Source organism: Mustela nigripes, chromosome 17 (assembly GCF_022355385.1).
Source record: "Mustela nigripes isolate SB6536 chromosome 17, MUSNIG.SB6536, whole genome shotgun sequence".
NCBI classification, from domain to species: domain Eukaryota; kingdom Metazoa; phylum Chordata; class Mammalia; order Carnivora; family Mustelidae; genus Mustela; species Mustela nigripes.
In genome coordinates, this window is record NC_081573.1 from 10700198 (window position 1) to 10705696 (window position 5499).

Sequence of the window (5499 nt, forward strand, 5' to 3'; positions counted from 1 at the left end):
ATGGTGCTGGGAAAACTGGACAGCTATATGTAGAAGAATGAAACTCGACCATTCTCTTACACCATACACAAAGATAAACTCAAAATGGATAAAAGACCTCAATGTGAGACAGGAATCCATCAGAATCCTAGAGGAGAACATAGGCAGTAATCTCTTCGATATCAGCCACAGCAACTTCTTTCAAGATATGTCTCCAAAGGCAAAGGAAACAAAAGCGAAAATAAACTTTTGGGACTTCATCAAAATATCTGAGATTCTAATTTCATTTCCTCCAGGCATATACCCAGAAGTAGAATTACTAGATCATATGGTAACTGTATATTCAATCTATTGAGAAACCTCCATGCAGTTTTCCATATGGCTATACCATATTACATTTCCACCAACAATGTGCAAATTTTCCTTCTCTCCACATCCTCCCCAGCACTTGTCCTTTTTGTGTCTGATGACAGACATTCTGAAGGTGTGAGGTGACCCCTCCCTATGGTTTTGATCTGCATTACCCTGATGATGAGTGATGTTGAGCACCTTTTCGTGTAGTTGTTGGACATTTGAGTATCTTCTTTGGAAAAATGTCTATTCAGGTCCTTGGCCCATTTTAAAATTGGATTCTCTTTCTCTTGCTACCAAATTGTATAAGAACTTTATATATTTGGGGGTTTAACCCCTTTCCAAGTATTCTTTCCCATTCTGTATGGTTTTATCTTTTTTAATGTGGAATGCTTCATGAATTTGCATGTCATCCTTGCACAGGGGCCATGCTAATCTTCTCTGTATCATTCCAATTTTAGTATATGTGCTGCTGAAGTGAGCACCCCATTCTGTATGTTGCCTTTTCATTTTGTTAATGGTTTCCTTTGTTTGCAGAAGCTTTTTAGTTTGATGAATTCTCACTTGTTTTGCTTTTGTTGATTGTGCTTTAAGTGTTACATCCATGAAATTCTTGCCAAGGTACGTGTCAAGAAGTTTTTCCCTATGTTTTCTTGTGTGTCTTTTTTTTTTTTTTTTTTTTTTTTTTTGTCAGAGAGCGAGCGAGAGCGAGCACAGGCAGACAGAGTGGAAGGCAGAGTCAGAGGGAGAAGCAGGCTCCCTGTGGAGCAAGGAGCCCGATGTGGTTCTCGATCCCAGGACGCCGGGATCATGACCTGAGCCGAAGGCAGCTGCTCAACCAACTGAGCCACCCAGGCGTCCTCTCTTGTGTGTCTTTTAAATTCTATTTTATTTTCTCAGTATTCCAAGATTCATTGTTTATGCACTACACTCAGTGCTCCATGCAATCCATGCCCTCGTTAATACCTACCACCAGGTTTTCTTTGAGGAGTTTTATAAGACTATTATGAACAAACGCCTTATTTTCTAAATAATATTTAGTTAATGAACATTCAGCTAGAGACCAAATACAACCATCCTGGATTTTTATCCACTGATCGAGTACAGAGATGGTAATTCATTTCCTATTTGCCCTCCATTTTCTTAACTATAAAATGATTTATTCAGAACTCTTACAGTTTAAATTAAGTCAAAAACTTCCTGTGCTTGGAAACCCACAATCTTCTCCAAATGATACTTTCCCATAAATACGGTTATCAAGTGAGACTTTAAGATACAAAAAAAAGACCCATTCAAACACTGCAGACTTTCCCATCTTCCTTTGTGCTCTCTATTTTTCCCTAATGCTTTTCTCATCTTAAAATCTCAGCAGAGATTTTTTTTCCCCTTCAAAATTGTATGCTAACGCCTATGTACTCAATAAAAGTAAGGTGAAGATACTTGTCTTTCTGAGGTATTTCACTAGCACAGTACCCTCTAGGTTCATCCATCTTGTCCAAATGGTCCGATCTCATCCTTTTTTATGGCTGAATAAAATCCATTACATTCATTTTTATTTTTATATTTGTATTTCTATATCTTTGTGTGTATGTTTTTCTGTATGTGTATGTATGTTTTCATGTGTATTTTTGTGTGTATGTGTATATTTGTATTTATATACATATATATATATTTTTCCCATATCTTTATCCACTCATCTATCAGCAGACCTCGGGTTGCTTCCGTATCTTGGCCATTTTAAATAATGCTGCAATAAACATAGGGATGCATATGTCTTTTTGAATGGGAGTTTCTGTTTCCCCTGAGTAAATATCCAGTAGTGGAATTACTGGATCATATGACATTTCTATTTGTAATTTTTTGAGGAAACGCTATACTGATTTTCACAGTAGCTGTACCAATTTACATTTGCACCCACAGTAAACAAGTGTTCCTTTTTCTCCACATCCTTGCCAACACTTGTTATTGGTCTTTTTGAGTCTAGCCATTCTGATGGGTGTAAGGTGATACCTCATTGCCAATTCAATATGCTTTTCCCTGATGATGAGAGATGCTGAACACCCTTTCATGGACCTGTTGGGCATTTGTATGTCATTTTTTGGGAAATGTCTTTTCAGATCCTTTGCCCATTTTGAAATCAGTTTATTTGGGGGTTTCGTTTTGTTTGTTTTGCTACTGAGTTGTGGAGGTCTTTTTTTTTTTTTTAATTTTTTCAGTGTTCCAAGATTCATTGTTTATGTACCACACCCAGTGCTCCATGCAATCCGTGCCCTCCTTAGTACCCACCACCAGGCTCACCAAACCCCCCAACTCCCTTCCCTCCATAACCCTCAGTTTGCTTCTGAGTCCACAGTCTTTCACGGTTCATCTCCCCCTCAATTTCCCCCAATTCGCTTCTCTCCTTCTCCCAATGTACTCCGTGTTATTCCTTATGCTCCACAAATAAGCAAAACCATACGATAATTGACTCTCTCTGCTTGACTTATTTCACTCAGCATAATCTCCTCCAGTCCTGTCGGTGTTGATACAAAAATTCCTTGTGTCTATTTTGGATATTAACCCTTTATCAAATGCATGGTTTGCAAATATCATCTTCCATTCTGTGGGCTGCTTTTTCATGCTGTTGATAATTTTCTTGGCTGTGCAAAAGCTTTTTTAGCTTGGTGCACTGCCAGTGTCTATTTTTCCTTTTGTAGCCTGTGCTTTTGGTGTCATAACAAATCATTGCCAAGACCGGTGTCCGGGAGCTTTCATCCCCTGTTTTTTTTCCTAGTAGTTCTACAATTTCAGGTCTTACATTTAAGTCTTTTATCCATTTTGAGTTGATTCTTATAGGTGGTATGAGCTAAGAGTCCAATTTCATTTTTCCATTTTCCTATCACCATTTAGTGAGGAGGTAACCCTTTCTCTGCTGTGCATTCTTGGCATTCTCGTGGAAAATCAGTTGACCATAAGTGTGTGGCTTCATTTTCTGGGCTCTGTATTCTGTTCCATTCATCTTAGTGCTCTTTTAATGTCTGTATCATACTGTTGTAACTGTAGTAGATTTGTAATATGTTTTGATATGAAAGGTGATGACTGCAGCTTTGTTCTTTATTGATAGCTTGGGCTATTCTGGGTCTGTTATGGTTCAACACATATTTTAGGATTTTTTTTCTGCTTCTGTAAAGAATGCCATTGAGTGTTTTTGTGGTTGGTTTGTTTTTACAGTTTACATGGGATCTTTGATCACATTGGGTAGTATGGAAATTAATGATGTTCTTCCAATCAATGAACATAAAATGTCTTTCCATTTACTTTCATCAGTGTTTTGTAATTGTCAGTGTACAAATCATTCATTTCCTGGTTAGGTTTATTCCTAAGTATTCTTTTTTCTCACTAGGGTGAAAGGGGTTGTTGTGCTAATTTCCTTTTAGGAGAGTTCTCTTTGTTGGGAAGTTTCAGTTACTGATTCAATCTCTTTATTGGTGGCTTGACTCTTCAAACTTTCTATTTCTTGAGTCAGTCTTGGTAGGTTATGTTTTAGGAATTTATCCATTTCTCCCAGGTTATCCAATTTGTCGGCATTTAATCACAAAAGTCTCTTAGGATCCTTTCTATATCTGAGGTATCTGTTGCAATGTGTCCTTTTTCATTTTTTTTCTTTTTTTTTTATTTGAGAGAGCACAAGCAGGGAGAGCTGCAGAGGGAGAGTTAGAAGAAGGCTCCCCACTGAACAGGGAGCCTGACATGGGGCTCTGGGATCATGGCCTGAGCTAAAGACAGATGCTTAATCAACTGAGCCACCCAGGTGCTCTTTTCTTTTCATTTTCTTTTCTTTTTCATTTCTGATTTTGAGTCTTCTTTCATTTTCTTAGTTGAAGGATTTGCTATTTCATCTTTAAAAAAACCACAATTCTCAGTTTTTTTGGTCTTTTTATATTATTTGCTCCTCTCTATCTTATTTTTGCTCTGATTTTAATTTTCCCTCCTTCTATTAATGTTGAGCTTGTTCTACTCTTTCTAGTTTCTTGAAATGTAAAGTTAATTTTATAACTCTCTTTTAATGTGTGCATTTATCACTATAAACTTCTTCATGCTTTTTTTTTGTTATATCCAATTAGCCACTATATAACACATCATTAGTTTTTGATGTAGTGTTCAATGGTTCATTAGTTACAGATAACACCCAGTGCTCATCACAAAATGTGCCCTCCTTAATACCCATCACCTTGTTACCCCCTCCCCTCTGAAACCCTCAATTTGTTTCCCAGGGTCCATAGTCTCTCATGGTTCATCTCCCTCTATGATTTCTCAGAGAGAAATCATTTGGTGTTCCCTCCCTTTCCCTATAGTCCTCCGTGCTATTGCTTATGTTCTACATATGAATGAAAGAATATAATTGTCTTTCTCCACTGGACTTATTTCACCCAGCATAATCCACTCCAGTTCCATTCACATTGATGCAAATGGGTGGGTATCCATCCTTCCTGATGGCTGAGTAATATTCCATTGAATATAAGGACCACACCTTCTTTATCCATTCATCTGTTGAAGTGCATCTCAGCTTCTTCCACAGTTTGGGTGTTGTGGACATTGCTGCTATTGGGGTGCATGTGCCCCTTCTTTTCACTACATCTGTATCTTTCTTTTAATATTTTAAGTAATCTCTCTACTCAACATGGGGCTCAAATTCACAACCCCAAGATCAAAGTTGCACACTCCACTGAGCCAACCAGGTGCCCTTCTTAGTGCTACTTTTCTTTTCTTTTTTATTTAATTTCTTTTCAGTGTAACAGGATTCATTGTTTATGCACCACACACAGTGCTCCATGCAATCCATGCCCTCCATAATACCCACCACCAGGCTACCCCAACCTCCCATCTCCTGCCCCTTCAAAACCCTCAGATTGTTTTTCAGAGTCCATAGTCTCTCATGGTTCAGCTCCCCCTCTGATTTCCCTCAACTCCCTTCTCCTCTCCATCTCCCCATGTCCTCTGTGTTATTTCTTAGTGCTATTTTTGCTGCATCCCATAAATTTTTTACTTATTTATGGAGCATAACAAAAAGCATGAAGGACATGGGGAGTTAGAGAGAAGGGGGTTGGGGTAAATTGGAAGGGGAGGTGAATCATGAGAGACTATGGACTCTGAAAAACAACCTGAGGGGTTTGAAGTGGCGGGGGTGGG

At 38.3% G+C, this 5499-nt stretch overlaps 1 non-coding gene across 1 annotated transcript; it reads right to left on the minus strand.

Annotated features, from left to right (window-relative positions):
- Positions 1–708: 708 nt before the first annotated feature.
- On the minus strand, positions 709–815 carry LOC132006279 (U6 spliceosomal RNA). The gene has a single exon (XR_009401045.1). It is a non-coding gene; the product is annotated as a U6 spliceosomal RNA (small nuclear RNA).
- Positions 816–5499: the final 4684 nt, after the last annotated feature.